Raw genomic sequence first — 22422 nt, 5'->3', positions numbered from 1 at the left:
TACTAAACACAAGCATTGAATATCCCTCCAATTGATTTGTTATTCTTTCTTTACTTTTTTTTTTTAACAATCATAAATAATTTATTTTTGAGAATCATTTAACATGAAATTATACAAATAAGATTTAAATAAGCACAAATCCACCCCGTCATAACAGATGGCAAAGGACAAAACAAAAATAAGAAAACAAAATCAGCCATTATATACAACTGGACACAGTCGTGTCACGTACTCTAAAACTCTAAAACAAAATAGTCAACTCAGATCAAAAGAAGACTACTCTCATTCAATATGATCATTCTGCAAGGTAAGCTGCTGTAAGCATCTGCACCTGTTTTATCCAAGTCCTCTTTTTAATATGGTTGCCAATTGTTTTCATGATTATCACCACCTAGTGCTGTGTGGACCACTATGGTCTGCATTCTGTATCCAAAGTTCTGATAATTATACCCAGTATAATCATATCTGCCATAACCATTATAGTATTTTTTAATTGATGCTTTTTATTTTCAAAACTCATGCAAGAATAATTTTCACCATTGACCCTTGCAAAATCTTGTATTCCAACTTCCTCCTCCTTCTCCCTGCTCTCTCTCCTATATGGCAAGTAAGCCAATATATGTTAAACATGGTAAAAAATATATGTAAATCGAATATAGGCATACATATTTATACAATTATCTTGTTGCACAAGAAGAATCAGCTCAAAAAGGGAAAAAAAAGAGAGAAAGAAAATAAAATCCAAGCAAACAATAACAAAAGAAGTGAAAATGTCACATTGTAATCCCCACTCTGTTCCCTTAGCCCTCTCTCTGGGTGTAGATGGCTCTCATCATCACAAGATCATTGGAACTAGCCTGAATCGTCTCATTGTTAAGAAGAGCCTTATCCATCAGAGTTGATCATTGTATAATCTTGTCTTGTTGTTGCTATGTATAATGATCTCCTGGTTCTGCTCATTTCACTTTGCATCTGTTCATGTTAAGTCTCTCCAGGCCTCTCTGAAATCCTCCTGTTGGTTGTTTCTTACAAAACAATAATAATTCCATAACATTCATATACTATAATTTATTCAGCCATTCTCCAACTGATGGGCATCTTCTCAGTTTTCAGTTTCTTATCACTACAAAAAGGGCTGCCACAAACATTTTTGCACACGAACCAGTATACTTTTAATCACCACCATAGGCACTATTGTAATTTACATATCCTTGATCATAATAAATATTAAATCCTTGGTTCCAGTTTTGACTCTGACCTTGGCCACAACCCCTAGTCCCACCGCATCTGCCAGCTGCATCACCCCCTCTGTCTCCTTTTTGTAGTTGCTGTTGCTGATTGCATACTTCTTTGGGTTGGAAAACTTTAATTTCACATTTCCCAGAATTAATCTGATATCTATTTTCTTGTAATTTCTTTATTGGTTCTTTATCTGTATATATGATAAAACAAAATCCTCTTCTTTCATTTGATTTGTCCATAGGAAGTTCAGTATTCTCAATCTGTTCAAATGCTCCAATTATTTGACTTATTCTTTAGATGTACCTGGGCTCAGTCTACCAACAAATACTTTTGGGGGAGGCTCCTTTCTCTTTAAAACTTTAGCCCTTTGAGGGTCTATCAATTTACCATCCAGCTTGTGTTCTTTAATTTCCAAGACATTTTTGACACTGGCAGCATCTTTGAAAAACACAAATCCAAATTACCTCAGTCTTCCTGTGATGGTATCTATTTTAATTGTGTAGTCTCCAAAGTGTGATAGGTATTCAGTGAGATCTTTCTTCATATTTTAACTTACTCCTCCAATAAATGTTTTATTGTCATCTTGCTGATTCTTGCTTACATTGATTTTTGGAGCACTTGGCAAATTCCTCCATATTGCTGTACTCATTCACATCCTCCATGGTGGTGGGGTTGTCAGCTGAAGGCACATGACTTGGAGAGGATGTGCAGTTGCATATTGTATGAAGCTGAATTTTAAATGGCAGTAGAAGAGTATTCGCTATTTCTTTTTTTTTATTATTTTTTTCTATTTCTTTTAAGGAATATCTTTGTATTTGTGTGTTTTGTAGATGGGTGCTAAGATTAATTGTGCACTTTCTAGTTATTTTAAATGGTACTTCATTTCTTAATATTGTTTTGTGGATTTTGTTGTTGCCATGTAGAAATGCTATTGCTTTGTTCTTATTTTTTATTTTTGTAACTTTATTTTTAGAATGTAAGTATTAATTATTTGTAGGAGTTGAATTCTTAACTATACAAGTGATAGACAATTACAAAAGACAAAATAGATACCTGATTATGTGAAATTGAAAAACTTTTGAATGAGCAAACTTAATGCTACTAGAATAAGCAATTGGTAGAGAAATCTTTGCTTCAAATATCTCTGTTAAAGGTATGATACCCAAACTTATAAACAGTTAACAAATATATAAGATCAAAATTTATTGCCCAGAAGATTTGTAGTCAAAGGATATAATCAAAGTTTTTTTCAAAATAAGAATTATAAACTGTTAGCAACTTGACTAAGCTGTCTCTCTCTTTTGTCACCCAGGAATTCCACTGCTAAACATATAACTCCAAGAAGTTTAATTTTTAAAATACATGCCCCATGAACTCAAAATATTTATAGCAGCACTTTTTGTAGTAGCCAAGAACTAGAAACAAAATAAATGATCATCAATTTAGAAATGTTTAAACAAATTATAGTATATCAATGTGTTGCCATTGTGCTATTAAAATAGTGAATTTTTTGGTGAGTATAGTGAAGCATGGAAAAACTTAGATGAATTGATGCAAAGTGAAGTAAGTAAAATCAGAAAACAATACAAACAGTGATTTAAAATGCTTTACTTTTATCCAGATATTGTATTAAATGCTTTGAACATAATTAAAATCTTACATTATAATAAAGTAAGACTTTATATAATATATATATATATATATAGGTTGGGGAAGAATAAGACAAGGAGCAGAAGAAGAAGCTTGGAGAGATTAGGATAGAGTCAGGCAGATCATGACTAACGTAGGAAGTTATTATAATAAATCCAGAGAAGATTCAGTGAAGATTCAATTGTTTTGTCTTTGTCATTCTTTCCATTTTTCTTGTTGTAGTTATTGTGTATATTGTGTTCTTGAATCCACTTATTTAATTTTCATAAGTTTGTGTAAGTTGTTCATCCTTTTTTGTATTTTATCATTTTGACCATTTCTTACATGTACTATAGTTTAGCTATTCCCCATTTGATGAGCATGTGTTTCCATCTGCATCCAGTTCTTTGCTGCCACAAAAAGTGCTGCATTACTATAAGAACCTTTTCTTTAATAAGAGACTATCCATTTAAACCTTGGAGCTTATGCCTAATAGTGACATCTCTAGGTCAAAGCATATAGACATTATAGTCACTTTATTTACATACTTGCAAAGTTTGCTTTTCAAAACAATCGTATTTTGCATTACGATTCAAGATGGTTGGGGTGAAAGGAAGTATTTTTGCTTAGCTAACTTAGAATATCTCTTCCACAGTAATTTAACAAATGTGCCAGACCAAATTATAATTGGGAAAGCCAAGAAAAGGTAATATGAGCCATTTTTTAAGCCCAGGGTATCTTAGGAAGGAAGGAAGGGAGAAATCTAGAGACACTGAGGAGGGATTAGCCAAGAGTGAGTGCAGCACCAACATCACCTAGGAACATCCCAAGCACAAGATAAGAGTCACTAAGGCATAGAAAGAGATCCCAGGGGGTAAATCTGATTTCTCAGTAAATGTGGAAATGGGCAGTATCTTTCAGCTATTTATCCCATTACCCAGTTCCAGCAACATTAGGAGTGGTCACAAGTAAATGAGAACTTACCTGTATAATGTGCAAGAAATAAGTTTCTTATACTTAGCTGTGTGACTTTCCAGGAGCTAAACAGCAACTCAATTATGGCTGTTAGTCCCATGTAAACCTTCAGTGGAATAACCAAGACAGGACTCCTAAACCAAAAGTGAGTCATCATTTCAATTGCTCTGCACCTACAAAATCTCCCTTCAGGCTAACAGTGATTGAGTCCAGAAATTCGTGTGCTAGTCAACAGACTCAAACCTGGGTCAAAAATTTGCATAGTTCCAAGTAATTTGGCAGTGAACAGACCTCATGCTGAATCATAATCATTTTGGGGACACTGAAAACTTAAAATAGGTTATTTTAGAAGGCAAAGGATTTAGAAATATAATTGAAAATAACCTACCCAGCAAAACTAATTATTTTTCTACAGAGAAAAAAATATATCTTTAATTTAAAAAAAAAAAGTCAACTTTCAAGCATTTGTGGTGAAAAGACTAAAGCTGAGTAGAAAATTTGACATTCAAATATGAGGTTGAAGAGAAGAATAAAGAAATAGACATGAATGAGTAGTCATAAGGAATTAAACAAACTATTAACATTCTTATATGGAGAGAGAAGTTCATCATCAGGTGTCTTACAGGGAATCTGAGGGCTTGGCTATGATTCTGTTATGTTTGAATGATCATAAAGGAAGAATTAAAGATAGATAAGAAGAGTATGTTGGAAAAAGAGGAAAATGAGAAGAAGAATGGGAAAAATTTTATCTCATTTAAATGAGGCATGCAAAGATGAATTTATACAGTAGAAAGGACAGTGATGGGGTGGACCATATGCAAACCTCACTATTAATTGAATTGATTAAAGGAGGGAAGAATATACATGTACATACAGTAGGGTACCAAAATTCATCTTAGCCAGCAGATAAATAGGAGGGAAAGGGATTGAAAGAAATGGGAGGGGTTAAAAAGAAACACACTTGGACCAGAAAAATACACAGTTAAAATAAAAGGGGGAAAAGAATCTATTATGCTTCAGCTGAAGTAAAAGAAGTAGAGACCATAAACTCAGAGTGGAAAAATGAAAAATAGACCTAATAAAAAGACACAAATCTAAAAACTTTAATAAGTGCCACAGACAAGGAATTTCAATACATTATTAAATATACATGTGTTTGTCTCATAAAGCATTTAATTTTTTCTTAGCATAATTTTAATCTAGCTTCAGAGTTATGCTATTGTACAAACAGATGTACTACTAGTCTGTGAACATGCAATGAATTAAAGGCAATATGTATAATAACACAGGTTTAATGTCTTAGGCAGTTATAGAATTTTAACAGCAAAGGGCTTTTAATTAGATTTGGACATTTCAGGGGGTGAAATGTAATTAATTTGTAAACATACTTTTCCCATACCATTTACACACATATAACACAAACATTAGCAATAGACACTATAGCTTCATCCAAAAAAAGATATGGGAAAATGAAGAAATTTAAATTAAAATTCAGTAAAAAGAAAAAATGCAAAAGACGATATAAAAGTAACCAAATTAAAAGCCCTAGTAAATTTTAACATTTAAAATAATAATAATAGCTTTTTATTTTTCACCACACATGCAAAGATAATTTTCAACATTCACCCTTGCAAAACTTGTGTTCCAATATTTTTCTCCCTCTCTCTCCACCTTTCCCCTCCCCTAGACAACAAGTAATGCGATACAAGTTAAACAAGTGTAATTCACATTTGAATGTGCAAATCACATATTTTCACATTTATCATGCTGCACAAGAAAAATCAGATCAAAAGGGGGGGAGGGAATGAGAAGAAAAAAAAAATAAACAAGCACGCAAACAACAATAACAAAGATGAAAATATTATGCTGTGATGCATTTCAAATATCATACTCCTCTCTCTGGATGTGGATGGCTCTCTCCATCAGATTGGAATTGTCTTGAATCACCTGTTGAAAACAGCCAAGTCCATCATAGTTGATAGACACATAATCTAGCTGTTGTTGTGTATAATGTTCTCTTGGTTCTACTCACTTCACTTAGTATTAGTTCACAGGCTTTTCTGAAATTAGCCTGCTGATCATTTCTTACAGAACAATAATAATCCATATTCATATACCAAAACTTATACAGCCATACCCCCCAGCTGATAGGTATCCACTCAGTTTCTAGCTCTTTCCCACCACAAAAGAGCTGTTACAAAAATTTTTGTATATGTGGGTTCTTTTCCTTTTTTAAGGAGCTCTTTGGAATAAAGACCCAGTAAAGACATTGTTGGATCAAAGGATATGCATAGTTTGATAGCTTTTTGGCCATAGTTCCAAATTGATTGGACCATTTTCACAACTCCACCAACAATGTATTAGTGTCCCAGTTTTCCCACATTCTATCTAACATTTATAATTATTTTTTCCTGTCATCTTAGCCAATCTAGAAGGTGTGAAGTTGTACCTCAGAGTTGTTTTAATTTGCATTTCTCTAATCAATAGTGATTTAGAGCATTTTCTCATATGACTAGAAATGGCTTTAATTTTTTCACCTGAAAATTGTCTGTTCATATTAAAGTTTACTTTTCAAAGCCAGATTCTTCTCTAGTTCATCTGATAAAAGATGGCAAAAGGAGGAAGAAATCATGTCTATTCAAAACAATTTCAGAAACCCTACTTGAAACTAGCAGAATCTAAAGACAGTGTGAACAAAGTGTTGAGAAGGAAAGAGATCCAATATGGACCAAAGTTATTTCTATATTTTGACCCTGTTCAGATGAGAACTAAAATATACACATGAAAAAGCTGGTTACTTGATAAATGCCTCCAAATGTGTAACTTGAACCTGAAATAAGAACAGCATCTAAATTTATAAAACAATAGCTAAATGAACTGTAGGAGAACAGAAAACAATAAAACTATAATACTGATGAATCTCTTTAGTTTGCTCCTCCAAGACTTAGAAAAATCTAACCACAAAATAACCAAGAAAAGTTAGATATTCTAGACCTCTGGAGAATATTCAATGAAAATAGAAAAGAGGATACAAATGTGCTTGTCATCTTCGCAGATATTGACCATTAATTATAAATACCTCATATATGCAGAAAAACAGAAATCTTAAATGCATCTTTTTCAGACTCTAATGACAATTACATTTATTAATGGGTCTTTGAAGCTTAAAATAAAAATTAATTGGAAACTAAATAATTTAACTTAATTCTAAAGAGTGGGTGTGGCAAAGAATAAATCATAAGAAAAATCAACCATTTCATTAATAATAAATTTCATTAAATTATGATATCATTAAGATAACATATCAAAATTGATGGATACTGCCAAAGCAGTACTTAAAAGATAATTATATCTCTAAATGTTTATAAATAAAAGAAAAGATAAAACTCCCAAAATAGAAGCCCTAACAATTCAAAGATAGATTAATAAATTTGAAAACAAAAGCTCATGGAACCAATAAATAAAACTAGAAGCCAATTTTTTTGAAATCGACAATAAAATGGATTAAAACATTGACTGATTTGATTTTTAAGAGAGAAAAACTAAATTATTAGTGTCAAAAATGAAAAGGAGGGATTCAGAAACAATGTAGAAGAATTAATGGAGCTTTTCTTAAAATTATAAGTAGTATCTAACAATAGCAACAAACATTTGTATTATGGATAATCTGGAAACATTTTTAATAAGATCATGAGTGAAGTAAACCTGTCCAGTCTTAACATTTCTATTTAATATTGTACTTAAAATGTTAGTAATAGCAATATAACATGAAAAAGACTCCTTTTAAAGGAATAGGCATAGGCAAAGAGGAAATGTAAATATCACTTTTTTGCAGGTGATAAAATGGTTTACTTATAGCACCCTACAGAGTCAACAAAAAAATTAAAACAATAATCTTATCAAAGTTCCTGGAGATAAAAATTGACCTATACAAATCATTTGCCTTTCTGTATTTTACCAACAAAATCTAGTAGGAAAAAAAAAATAAATTCTATTTAAAAAATGTGTAAACAGTATAAAATGCTAGTCTGTCTGCCAAAATATAAGCAGGCTCTACATGAAAACAATTCCAAAGCACTTTTCACAAAAAGACAGATTTGACCAACCTGGAAAGGTAATTACTTATGGGCAGGCCAAATCAATGTAACAATACTACTTAATTTATTTATTCAATATCATGTTAATTTCATACATCATATCTGAAGATAATCTCTAAATGGGTATATGATTTATACATAAAATATGACAAAAGTAAATTATTGTAGCATGGGAAAACAATAAATAACTTGTCAGGTGTATGGATAGGGGAAGTGTTCATGACCAAACAAGTAATAGATACACAGAAGAATAAAATGAGTCCTTTTAATTACATAAAAATAAAAACAACTAATGCAACTAAACTTAGAAGAAAAGTAGGAAATTCAGGGGAAATCTTTGCATCAAGTTTTTCTGTTAAGTCTCATTTCTAAGAACTAGCATTTAGTACAGAACCTTGCATAAAGTTTCCTATTAATAAAGTTTTCTCATATTACTATTTTATATATGGCAAACTGAGTCAAATTTATAAGAATAAAAGTCATTTACCAGTTGAAAAAAGAGGTCTTTTTAGAACTTTTAGAAGTTCTTATGATAGGCATATGAAAAAATGCTCTGAATCACTAATGATTAGGGAAATTAGAATTAAAATAAATCTACTTCACATACAGAAGATTGATTGAGATGACCAGAAAAGTAAAATGAGAAATGCTGGAGATGTTAGGAAACAGTTATGTTAATGCACTATCAGTGGAGTTGTCAACTAGTGCAACCATTCTAGAAACTCATTTGGATCTGTACCCAAAAAGCTATTAAACTGTGCTTTCTTTTTGACACAGCAATACCACAAATAAATCTGTACCCCCAAAAAAATTAAAGAAAAGAATCCATATGTACAAAAAATGTTTATAGCAGTTCTTTTTGTAGGGGCAAAGAAAGCATTGTATTGCCCATTAATGGAGCAAAAGCTAAACAAGATATGACATCTGAATATGATGAAGAACTCGTGTGCTCTAAGAAGGGAATGGTTTCAGAAAAACCTGTAAAGACTTGGTAAACTGATTCAAAGTAAAAATGAACAATCTGGAAAACAATTGTGAAAGACTTAGCAGTTTTGCTCAACACAGTGATCTACAGTAATTCCGAAGGACTCATGTTGAAAAATGCCAACTACCTCCAGATGGATTAAGAGTATAGAATGAAGCATATTTTCTTTATTTTTTGTTTTGCATATATTTGCAATGGGTTTTGTTTTTCTTGCCTTCTCAGTAAATGGAAAGAGGGAGGGGAGAGAGAAAATTTGGAAATGAAAGTAAAATAATTGAATTATTTAAAACAAATAATGATTGTATGCCATCAGCAATGCTAGCGTGCCTATGTTTGTGTATTCCTTTCATCACTGGCTATTTCTGTCTTTTATCATTTTCAAGCAATGACAAAAGTCATGCAGAGAAACAAGAGAAATAATGAAAAAGTTAGAAACAGACAATAGCATTTCTAGAACTCAAAACTTTTAATAAAGCAATATTCATAAGAATCTTGTGGAGCTGATTAAAAAACAAAGAACTAGAACAATGAAGCACACTAGTAAAAGAAGAATTAGAGATAATTAAACTTAATAACCCTTTGTTTGTGAAACCTGAAAACAAAAATTAATTTGAAAAGAAGTTCCTACTTGATAGGAACTTCTGGGAAAATGAGAAAACAATCTGGAAGAAATTAAATCGAGACAAACAACTTATAATATATTCCAAAGTAAATTCAAAATAGATTTGTGACCTGAATATTATACCATTAAACATATATATCCTTAAACAAATTAAAGGAAAAGCAAATCATAAATCATTCACAACTATGAGTAGGAGATATATTATTAACTAACAAGACAATTGCAAAAAATGAAATAGAGGATTTTGATTTCATAAATTAAAAAGTTTCTGCATAAATGAAATTGATGTATCTAGAATAAAAAGGAAATCGTTACATGGGGGAAATCTTTGTACAAAATTTCTCCCGCATATAAAACAAGGAAGGCATTGCTCAAAAATTCTTTACTCGTGTTTTTGATGATCAAAAAAGTTTAGAGAGCACTATATTGGATTACCATAAGCAGAAAGTATTACTTAGTTTAATTGCTGGCCTTGGTTGAATACTTGATTTGCTTCTTACTTGGATTAGAGAAAAAAAAAAAAAAGGTTATGAAAATGAATGGAATGTGAAATAATATTACTGGACAGAGAGAACAGTGTTTTCTAAATGCATGTGTTAAACCATGTCAGACAGTGAATAATACCCTTTGTCTTGTTTACCCTTGCCTTGTGACTCCTTGCTGTTACATAATTTCCAAGTGCAAAATGGGATATTGTTTAGCATCAACTCTAGTTGGTGGTTACAATTATCTGAAGAAATTATAAGTAGCTTGAATTATTTTTTGAAACTATAATATCAATTTCAGAGTTTCAATCTCTAAAACTGCCAAAAAAAAAAACCAAAAAAAAACAAACAAACCCGACTTTCAAAATCAGTACACTACTGTGAATTGATTAAGAAGGAATTCTTCTATATTGTGATGGTTCCTCTTATTTTTGAACTTGAGAAAGACACTTCATTATATAACCTTTGATTTGGGGAAATAACCTATTTTTTTATATCAAAGAGCCTGGAAGTAAATTTAAAATTTATTTTGATCTACTTATAGACTCAATTTATGATAAACATATTAAAAATCAATTCTTATACTTTATATATATATATATATATATATATATTCTTATCCATTTTTAGTGAAGATCTAAAATATTTAGACTTTTAAATCCTTCATGAATATAAATATCTTTGCAGAAGGAGGATGGTTCTTGAATTTACTTTGCAGTAATGATTAGACTTCTTTTTCATATACTATTAGCTTTTAATTTTTCAAAATACATGCAAAGATAGTTTTCAACATTTATCTTGAGAAACCTATGTTCCAAATTTTGCTCCCTCCCTTCCCTTAAATAGTAAGTAATTCAATATAGGTTAAATTTGCCATTTTTCTGGCACATTAGCATGTGCCAAATATATTTCCATATTTATCATGATGCATTAAAAAAAATCAGATCAAAAGGGAGAAAAATGAGAAAGACAAAAACAAGCAAACAAACAACAACAATAGTGAAAATACTATGTTGTGATCCACATTCAGTCCCCATAATCCTCTCTCTGGATGCAAAAGGCTCTCTCCCATCATGAGTTTATTGGAATTGAGCTGAAAGTGATTAGACTTCTGAAGAAGAAATGGGATAAGAAAACATTTTTTAAATAAAGTAAATACTATTTATTTAGGTGAGAATTCAAGCAGAGTTAAGCTGAAAGTGATAAAGGAAATTAATTAGAATAATTAATCTTCCAAATAGCCCCCAAAAAGAAATTAATCCAAAGTACTTAGGGGGGAGGGAGAGAGAGAGAAAGGAAGGGAGGAAGGGAGAAAGAGGGAGAGAGAAAGGAAGGGAAGAAGGGAGGGAGAGAAAGAGAAAGGAAGGGAAGAAAGGAGGGAAAGGGAGGGAGGGAGAGACAGAGGGAGAGGGATGGAGGGAGGGAAAATGCTTAATATTTACCAGGTAGCAGCTTAGATTTAGTACTGCTTTAACAAAAAGCGTGTGTCAAATTTTTTGACCATTTGGGGAAACAATTTGTAGTTCTTGGGTATTTGTTATTCTACAAATAAGGAGTTGTACGAGATTTTTTGTTTCTTTGGTTCTATTAGGTTGACATTTTTATGGTATAATTTGGCACCTTAAATTTTTCTCTTTCCCTCTCCCCCATTTCTGTGATATAGTCAATTGGAAATGTTAACAAATTATTTACATTAGGGTATTGTTTTATTTTATTTTATTTTTTAAGAAAGTCTTGCATTTGCTTTTAAAAGAGAAGTGGTTAATTTCAATGCAGGAAATCATCTCTGCAAATGCATTTTGATGTTTCCACTTTTTTTCCTAATATTTTATTTAGGGGGAGGGGAAATCAAATAATATTGTCAGAAAAATGTCATAGTTCTTCCAAGAATCAACAGTATAAATACAATTTAGATTCTCTAATTGTGTTCTTTAAAAAAAAAAAAAAATAGATTTTGGCTGGAGTCAGCTGAAGACTCTAGGAAAAATTTTTGCTCTGTTTTTTTAATGTACATCCTGTAAGCAGTCATATCTCTGTGAGGTTTTTTTGTTTTTTGTTTTTTTTTTTTAGGTCTCCATATCTATGTAGAACATTTTGCTGTTGGTTTCTGATTTTTAATCTTGTCTTGAAATGAGCAATTTTTTTCTTTGTCCTCTACTATATGATTTGTAATAAAGTGTTTGTAAAATTGGATAGTGTCCTATTGTGAAACAAGCAGGAATGGAATATAGAAGGAATCACGTACTTGAAAGTTCATAAAACTATGGCAATTGGAAATCAAATTAGAGAACAACTTTATGCTTTCTAGTTTTTCTTTTAATTATTCAAAAAACTCTTAAAACAGCGAGCTTAAAATTTTTTTAATCTCTATACTAAGGAAATTTTAAGATAACTATAATTTTGAATGTTGATAAGGTAGCTAGCATATACTAGTAATGAAATATGGTAAGTTAAAACATTTCATCAGAGTTAACATTATTCAGTTTGTAAGCTTTAAATTAGTGTAAGTCCAAGACCCATAAGGTGGAAAGTCTATCCATTTTACCCCTAGTGATCTAGGGTAGTATGAGAAGGTGACCAGAGCTAAGAGTTGGCATTCCAGGATGAGGAGCTGTTATGAGCTAAATTAGTCTATGCATTGAGCAAGTTCAAAACCAAATTGCATTTGTATGATTGTGACCTAGAAAGAACAAATAGTGGGGGAGTCTTAGTTCCAGCTTCCAGCACAGTCTAGAATCTGCAGAGGATACCATGTTAGGAAACCCTGATCCAAGAGGAGCCTGCAGTTCTGTCACTCCAAACTTGTTAAGCTTTTCAGGTTGGATCACAAAGAGGTTTAAAAGAATAGACAAAGGATAGCTTGTGATTGGACTCAATGAAGAAGAGGGAAAAGAAGAAGCAAACAGAAGCAGATTGCACCAAAACTAGAACACTGGAGCCAGACATGCTCCTTCTGTTTCACAAGCTTCTTTATAAATCAAAGGCAGAGATCCAACAATGAAGAAAAAGGAAACCCAGTTTCCTGAGAGGTGATGAACTCAAGGTGCAAAATGAGACAAACATTTTTTTTTCAATGTTATTGGAGCAAGGAGAGAAAGAAAAAAATTAACATTTATTAATTGACTAATAAATAAAAAATAAAAATTATATAAAAAATAGAATGTGACATTTGAACTAAACCTTGAAAGGAAAAAGGGATTTTGAAAAATGAAAGTAAAGGGGAAGGGCATTCCAGGCATAGGGGACAGCTAGTCTAAAGGTATGAAGGGAAAAGAAAATAAACACATACATAGTATTTATGATGTGCCAGACACTGTGCTAAGTGAATATCCGTTTGATTCTTATAATAGCCCTACATGACAGGTACTGCTACGTTATAGTAACAAAGGATTAAATACTATATATACTACTTCACTGCTCTCCATAGTGCTTCATAGTGCATGATTTCCCTATAATCCTTCACCATTTCATTTTTTTGGAATCATTTTTGCCAATTTGAAGGATGTAAGGTGGAATCTTAGAATTGTTCTAATTTGCATTTCTTTATTTGGAGTAATTTTTCAAACGACTCTAAATAGGTTTCTTCCTTATCCTTTCACCACTTATCTACTGGACAATGGTTCTTATTCTTATAAATTTTATGAAGCCTTTATTACAAAAACTTGCTGCAAAGATTTTTTTCCTATTTCTCTTCAAAGTTTTTAACTTCATTAGATTTATTTTGGGCAAAAAAAATTAGTATGATGTAATTTTAAAAAAAGTATTCACTTTCCCTTTTGCATTCCTCTCTATTCCTTCTTTGATCATGAACTCTTATCCATATACTTGAAAAGACACTTTCTTCTTTTTAATTAATTAATTTATTTTTAAAATGTTTTATAGATTTAAATCAGCCAAAATCCACCTTCTCACCCTCTTTCCCTTTGACCCAATGAAAAACAAAAGAAAAACTAAACCTATTACAAACATGTAAAGTCATTGAAAATGATCAAAATACATTGGCTATATCTAAAAAAATTGTTGTCTCATTATCACTGGCTTCCATGGGGTTCAATTCCAGCAATGGAGAATGGGTTTAAAAGGTATAGACATTTTAGGTACTTTATTTGTATAATTCCAAATAACTTTCCAAATGTTTATACTTAATTTCAAAGCTCCACAACAATATTTCAGTATGCTTATTACTTCACAAGCTCTCTAACATTGATTATTTGCCATTTTTGATCATTTTTACGTAGTTACAGAGTGTGAGGGTGAAACCTTAGGGTTGTTTTCTTTATTATTTCTTTATTAATGATTTAGATTGAGCATTATTTCATAAGGTTGCAGATAGTTTACAGTTCTTCTTTTGAGACAACAACCAAACTGTGCATATCCTTTGATCTAGCAGTACCACTATTGTGCATACCAAAAAGATCATTAAAAAGGGGAAAAGGCCTAAATGTCCAGAAATTTGCATAGCAGCCCTTTTCATGATGGCAAAGAATTGGAAATTGAAGTAATGCTCTTCAGTTGAGGAATGACTAAAGAAGCTGTGGTTTATGAACATAATGGAGTAGCATTGTGCAATAAGAAAGTATGAACATGGGTACAGCTAGGTGGTGCAGTGGATAGAGCAACAGCCCTGAAGCCAGGAGGACCTGAGTTCAAATGTGATCTCAGGCACTTAATATGTCCTAATTATGTGACTCTGGGCAAGTCACTTAGCCCCAGTTGCCTCAGTCAAAAAAAAAAAAAAAAAAAAAAAGTATGAACAGACAGATTTCTGAAAAACCTAGAAAGACGTATATGAACTTATGCAAAGTGAAATGAACAGAACCAGGAAAACATCATGTACTGCATCAGCAACATTGTGTGATGATCATCTATGAATAACTTAGCTTTTCTCAGCACAATGATCCAAGCTGATGGACTCTGACTGCAGACTAAAGCAGCTTTTTTTTTTTTTTTTTTTTTTTTCATTTATCTTAATGTTTTTCATGGTATTTTTTTCCTTTTGATCCATTTCTTCTTTCAACAATTGTTGAATAATATGGAAATTATTTTACATAACAGCACATATATAAATTATGTCACACAGCAAGTTTTTTCTGATACAGGTTTCATTTCTCAACTATTTAAGAAACTAGGTTACATTTATAAAAATAAAGACCATTCCACAGTTGATACCTGGTCAAATAATATGGACAAGCAGCTTGAGAAGAAGAAATTAAAGACAAAATTGCTATAGTCACGACTGAAACAACTTTTGAGTTACAACCTCACACCTATCAGATTAGCCAGTCATAAGAAAGGAAAATGAAAAATGCTGGTAGTGCACTCTTGGTGGAGTTTTAAACTAGTACAACCATTCTGGAGAACAATTTGGAACTATGCCCAAAATTGTGCATACCGTTTGACATCCAGAATTACCATTACTATTATGTCCCCAAAAGACCGAAATGAAGGAAATGGATACATATGTACAGAAATCTTTATAGCATCTCTTTTTGTGATAGTGTAGATTGAAAAGTGAGATATAGTTGCAAAACAGACACAGGAACTATATGAACATAAACATGAAATACATCTTATACAAATAAACTGAAGTAAATAATTGAAGTAGTATTTGTTGTTCATGGGTAGGTAAAACCAATATAATAATTAAAATGACTATTTTAATTAATCTATTCAATATCATCCCAACTGGATTACTAAAAAAAAAAGTTCATTTGGAATAAAAAAAGGTCATTTGGAAACGAAAAAACTTCAAAGACATAAAGGAAGTAGATTCAACAGTATCAGACTTTTCACTATATTATGAAGCATTGTTGAAACAAAAAAGGATGTTTCTAATTATTTTAAAGTCAAATTTTCTTGTATAAATAAAACCTATGCAACCAAGGATACAAGGAATTCAGAAAATTGAGGGGGGGGAACTTTCATAAACAATCTCTCAGATAGGAAGTAATTGGGTTGGAATATTGCTGTAGTATAGGAAATAATGAGCTGGTTGATTTAGATTTGGACCTGTGAAGGAAGATGCTATCCACCTTCAGAGAAATAGAAGACTGCTGGAAATAATCATAGTGTTGAGGTTGGGAAAGAGGGGGGACTACAAAAGTCCCAGACCATTGTTGCGAGATGTCTCAAAAGAATTTTCAGGCTTGAACCCATTTTCTAGTCAAGGGACAAAGTTTTATTGAAAGTAATGTATACAAATTGGACTGAATTCTAAGGGAATCCAGTAAAGAAACAGAACCAAGGAGTCATTTTTATCCAGCTTCTATCACAGTTATGCTAATCAGCTAGGCTAAGCTAGGGAATCTATTATTGGCATATTAAATCTGTAGCCCAAGGATAGGGCTAGGAAGTAGTCTTCAGATTGAGGGGGTGTCATCTTTGAAATTTGATTATCACTGACTGACCACATCATCAGTCAGCAATGAACTCAGAAATAGTCTATTCAGAATCAGATAGATTAGGGGTAGGGGTTTCCTGAGGCAGACTCTAAAACCAAAAGTTTTAGGTTTTCATATTACATCAATAGTATGATCTTAATTATTTCTGTTTGTAGATATCTATGTATATATAATGAGGGAAAAGAAAGGGGGAACCCCATTTCTCAGCACGTAGATAATCCCATGAGGTGCAGTGTCTCCTGTAAAGTGAATTTACAGGCCCAAAAACCTAGATTGATAAATAAAAAGGTTTATTGTAGGAATTTGGAAGTAAAGTTAAGTTAGAAAGATGCCAGGGCCAAAGGTGGCCGCTGGGCGGGGCAGGAACCCTTACATGGCTGGAAGGATACCATGTGTTGGATGGGAGGGCTCCGGCTTGGCCCTTTTTATATCTAGAAGATGATGGGTGGTACCCCTAAGTTCTCAGAAGGCTTTTCAGTTAGCTCAGATAAGGTGAGGGCTGGGGGAAGCTGAGCTGATGGTAGGGCTGGGCCCGGATATTCAAAGGGTACCTTTGACCAGGATTTGTGAATCAAGGTCAGCCATGGGTTGGGCAATTAGAAAGGAATCTCAAACCCCCTCAGTTCCCCCCTTAAACAGTTGAGACTTAAATTCATTTAAGAAAAAAAAGAAAATATGGGACACTGTCCTTCCTTTAAGGAAAGGCTGAAGATTTTCTCCAAAGATCTTCAGAGTAGCGGGGTCCCCTCATCTTGTTCCCCCCTCAAACCATCGCCTCCAGATGCATGTGGGAAAAGGGGCATCAATCTCCTCTTTAACTGCTTCGAGCTGACAAGGGTCGTAGAGATTAGGGTTTCATGCCAGGAGGTGAGGTGTGAGGTGTGGGGGATGGCAGGGCATCGAGGAGGTGTCCCAGTCAGTTGTCCCCAGTCACTGTTCTCCAGGCTGAAAGGCCAGCTGAGAATCCAAAGTGTGAAGCCTAGAGAAAACAGATCTCGGGAACAGATTAAAAATGGGGTGTCATCCAGGGTAGAGAAGGTAACATTCAGGAGAATGGGACCTTTAGCAAGAAATGCATCAGGTCCCTTCTGTGGGCTGTTTGTCTGATAGCCCATCTAATTATCAAAGAGAAATAGGAGAAAATGCTGAGAAAAGATTATTTGTAGCCTAGCTCTTTCACCCTTAATTTCCAGGAAAGCTAATTTCTCTTGGGGTTGGGATTAACAGGTGTGGACTCTTCTGAGTCTTCAGGGGAGGCAAGAGGCCTTGATACCTAGTAGATTTAATGAACCACTGCTCTTTTGTAAGGCAGGGTCTAAGGATGGGTATATCCCCAATTGTCAGAGCTGCAGATCAAGATAAGAATGCAGTTTAAGCTCTTGGAATTGTTGGAAAAACTGCTGTTTTTCTTGAAGAGAGTTAGTTATTCAATAAGCAAAGATCCTGAATCTTTTCCTATCTAGTTTCCCCACTCTTTATGGAGGAGGGGTGAAAAATATTAGCATAGCCTACCCAGCTTACCAGCCCCTGAGGTGTTCTGGCTGTCCTGAGATAAAAGGGAAACAGGGCCAGACCTCAAATTCCTACCAGGGAGCAGGACGCTGGGGGGGCCAGTTCAACCCTTGTGGTGTTCTGTGATGGTGAGAAGTCAGTTCCTCCTGCTCGAATTCAGGACAGAGACTGGGGTCTTCTAAGGCTTAAATCTAGAAGAGATTTGCATTTAAAGGGCATCTCTGATTCTTTCTGAGTGTCTGGAGGCAGAGTTGCCCTGAGGAGAGAACTGAGAGTCTCAGATTAAGATAAAGGGAAACCAACAGGTGTTAGAAATTAATTTTGGTCTTACAGATCTCTATTAGTTGTCCGTTGTCCAGTAGCAGACAGATGACCAGACTAAATGCTTATTTGCCCAAGCATTTAGGATACAATGATTACATATAATCAGGCTGGAAACAGCAAGGTATGACATAATTGAATTGCATTAACAATTTCTATTGACTATTACTCTGATCTTAAAACCAGTTACATGAGAAAAAAAATGCAAGAACATAAATTCTAACCAAATATTTATCATAACCTTATATTGATAACAATAAGGAATTTGTCCCAATGAGTTCATATCCAAGTAGATATAAATCAGTTTGCTTTAAAATACCCAATGCAAATACAATCATATACAGAATGTCTAATTCCACATAAGAGAATTCAAGAAGTTAGCAGTTAAGCTTTTAGAAATAAATCCTACGGAAGTATGGATGGCATTCACAGAAACCCAGGCTAAGTTTGAATATTGCTCTTTTCCCAACCTTTTCGATTCAAAGGGGCTAGCTTTGCTGGGCGTGTCCTAACAGCAGGGAAGCCCTGTTAAGGTGGGTGGAGAGAGATTAGTTAATCTGTTCAGTGGAGTTTATTGAGAGGCAGTAACCAGACCCCAACTCTATAGCTTTCATTCCCTTTAGGCATCCCTAAAAGAGAGAGAAATACGACAAAAAAACTTTTATTTCGCCAGAGGTATGCCATGACGTCTCAATGAGCAATGTTTGGCTTGAACGTAGAGCTCCAGACAACGTCAATCAAGTCCCGGGAAATTGAGCTGTTTCACCTCTCTGATAGAGTGTGGGGGGTTTGTGTTACCTAATAGAGATGAGAGCAATATTGGAATTGATTTCTAGAGAGATGACATAATCAATGGAGACAGCATCTTGATAAGGCATTCACATAGCTTGGGATGGGAGAGGCATTCTGCTATTCTGAAACATAAGAACTTATCAAGTATTCTAATAAAGAGGCACAGGGAGGTTTTGCAGAACTAAAAGGCAGGGAAACTGAGTCAGGATAACTAGGAAAACTTGAGTCAGGACAATAAAACAAACCAGACTAAAACTAGAAAGTGCAAGGACTTTTGGCAAGGAGAAGTTTCTCCCCGATAACCCCAGAACTATTAGCATAGAACAGCACTTCTTATTCAGAGAGACACATGCCTCCTGTTTGAATCTCTGCAGTTGGAGGGCATCTCAGCCAGAGATGGGCAGTCTTTAGGTCTGTGGTCATTTGTGCATTTGACTCAGTGTCTGCTATGTAGCAGTACTCAGGCAGTCCTGCTACCCTGAGAAGGCACCCCAAGTCAGGGGCTCTGAGAGAGACAAAAAATGGAGTTTGAGAGCTTCATTCTCTCTCTCTCTCTCTCTCTCTAGGGAGGACAGATTTCTGAGTAAATTATGCAATTAGACCAAGACGGTCCACCCCAACCATTAGAGTTCTGATCTCGAAATGCTGAAATACTAATTAAGGAAATGGGGTAACAGGGGTGGAGAAACAGAGAGACTGCCAGTCCTAGGACAGGTGTCTGATTTTGATTGTTTTTAAAGAATAATCCCAAAGACTGAATAAGGGATTTCAAAGTTAAAACATAAGCTAGCCAATCATAGTCTAGCAAATTTTAAGCAAGGAGTAAAATAGTTTCCAATTTGGCCTGAACTGAAATAAAACATCAGTTTTTCCCAATTTCCTGACCAATTGAAATCTGTTTCCTTCCTCCCCTGTTTACAGAAATCATCCGATTATACATAACAGACTAGTAAATTTCCTGAAACTGCAATAGTAAACAGTTTTATGCAGCAATAGTTAAACAGGTTTATATAACTATTGCTATTTTCTCATATAGAACAATAGTCAAACAGTTTAGTGAGTCCCCCAGTTTTAACGAGAGGGCCCATCTTAAAACCTTTTCTGTGGAAGAGAAATCCCACGTGACCCCTCTCTACTCTGTTAGAAGAGGCAGAGGGAGGGGAAGGCAGCTAGCATTAATGCAGAGAATAGTGAGTCAAAGACAAAAGACCCTACCCCCACCCATCTTCTAGTAATTAGGGGGTGGGGGCGTTTGGGGCATTTAGAAAGGTCAGACCCTAATTCAAGTTAAGCGGCTCCTGAAGCAAGTTGGGGGTTGGGCGAGTAGAGAGAAAAGAACTGTTGCACAGCAGAACAGAGAAAGAATCTAGCGAGGCGCCAAATTAAAAGTAGTTAAGGAGTGTTTTTTTTTTTTTTTTTTTTTTAAATAGTTTCAATCTCTTAATTCTCCTCCCGCTGCAGCCAGGATGAGAAAAAGATAAAAGAAACTATTTTCACTCTCTTAACAATTAATTTGCCTGGATTCAGACTTTGTTCCCCAGCCAAAATTACAAAGATGTCCTTTCTGAAATGACAGCATGGCCAAAGCTGCATTTCAGAAAAGAAGCCCTTAATTATTAGCCATATATGGGGCATAGGATGCCAATCCAGAAGAATAGGAGAGAGCTGAGACAGAGAAAAAGGCTTGAGCAGCTAGTTTCTAGGCTTTAGAGAGCAAGTAAGTATGCCCTTAGGCTTTCAAAGAAAATGGGCAGTTTTAAAATCCAGCCTAGAGAGCATGGTTTAATGCAGGAAACCAAGTCCCATTTTAAAAGGTATGGGACAAGCTAGTTCTCTGAGAGCACTGGAAGTCATGGCTCCTTTAAGAGCCAGGTAAAAGCTATGGGAGGGTGTTCCTAGAGATCTTGAAAAGAGTCCCCAAATCTCCCCACTGTACCCCAAGAAGGGGACAGGATGGGAGCATTTAAATGGCAGGTTAAGCCACATGGGAGAGATTGGAAAAGAGAGAGGATGGGGGAAGGGAGAGATGTTATCTTACCCAGTGCTGCTTTGGTGGCAAAGGTGAAGGCTCACGCAGTTGGGTAGAGACACATCTCCAAATTTGCCTGATCCATTGACCATCTCCTTGTGGCTACAGCCTGACCACTACGGTGGAGTGTGAGAGGGGCTCAAATACAAATATTTCCCCCAGAAGAGATCAAGGAGACTACTGGCCTGGGACCCCGGAGAGGGATGGGGTCCTCAGAATGAACAGCCATATGGTGGGGGGAGGGGTGAAGAGAGACTCTCCTGTGTGTCGGAGTTGCAGCCTGTGGGCAGGCTTTTCTGGCGAGATAAAGGGATTAGAAATGCCTTGGCTCTAGAAGCGACTTCTAGAGGCAGAGTGAGATGAAAAAAGAAATAGTCTCCACGGGAGACTTTGTTCACACCCTAAACCTGGTCTGGGTGCCCTATGTTTTAGAGATAGAGTGAGATGAGGGTAGGAACACAGATATTCTTCCCAGAAGCTGCTTGAAACTGCTAAGGATGAAAATTGGTTCTAAGAGACCTGAAAAGGTTGTTAGTTTTCAGGGTAACAATTTTTGGGGTCCCTGGGCGAGCCACCAATTAATGAGGGAAAGGAAAGGGGGAACCCCATTTCTCGGTGCACAGATAATCCCATGAGGCGCAGTGTCCCCTGTAAAATGAATTTAAAGGCCCAAAAACCTAGATTGATAAATAAAAAGGTTTATTGTAGGAATTTGGAAGTAAAGTTAGAAAAATACCAGGGCCAAAGGTGGCTGCTGGGTGGGCAGGAACCCTTACATGGCTGGAAGGATACCATGTGTTGGATGGGAAGGCTTCTGCGAAGAGGGCTCTGGCTTGGCCCTTTTTATATCTAGAAGATGATAGGTGGTACCCCTAAGTTCTCGGCGGGCTTTTCAGTTAGCTCAGATAAGGTGAGGGCTGGGGGAAGCTGACCTGATGGTGGAGCTGGACCCAGATATTCAAAGGGTGCCTTTGACCAGAATTTGTGAATCAAGGTCAGCCATGGGTTAGGCAATTAGAAAGGAATCTCAACCCCCATCATATATACATGTTTAATTGTAGCCTTCTTGGGGGAGAGGGAAAAAATTAAGTAAAAAGTATACAGCAGAGAACAAAAGAAAACCAACAAGGAAGTAAAGAAAAGCTGGGTAGTTTTGAAAACAATAATATTTATTACATAGATTTTCTTGAAATGAAAATTTTGTGTTTTACATTAGAGCCTCTTCTGTGTTCTGCTGTGTACATGGCAATGTTATTGTGTTGGTTTTTTTCTTTTCTCAATTTTTATTTAAGTTTAAAATAAGAAAAAATATATTTAAAAAATAAAGTTGAA

At 34.7% G+C, this 22422-nt stretch overlaps 1 protein-coding gene and 1 pseudogene across 14 annotated transcripts in view; one reads left to right on the top strand and one right to left on the bottom strand.

Annotated features, from left to right (window-relative positions):
* FNBP1 (formin binding protein 1) overlaps positions 1-22422 on the top strand; it is a 185031-nt gene that overhangs the window by 109739 nt on the left and 52870 nt on the right. The window lies entirely within an intron of this gene.
* Positions 1173-21182, bottom strand: LOC141556641 (heterogeneous nuclear ribonucleoprotein D-like pseudogene; annotated as a pseudogene).

This window comes from Sminthopsis crassicaudata, chromosome 2, assembly GCF_048593235.1.
Source record: "Sminthopsis crassicaudata isolate SCR6 chromosome 2, ASM4859323v1, whole genome shotgun sequence".
Lineage (NCBI taxonomy): Eukaryota > Metazoa > Chordata > Mammalia > Dasyuromorphia > Dasyuridae > Sminthopsis > Sminthopsis crassicaudata.
The sequence above is the reverse complement of the archived record's forward strand: the minus strand, read 5'-3'. Positions and strand labels throughout refer to the sequence as shown.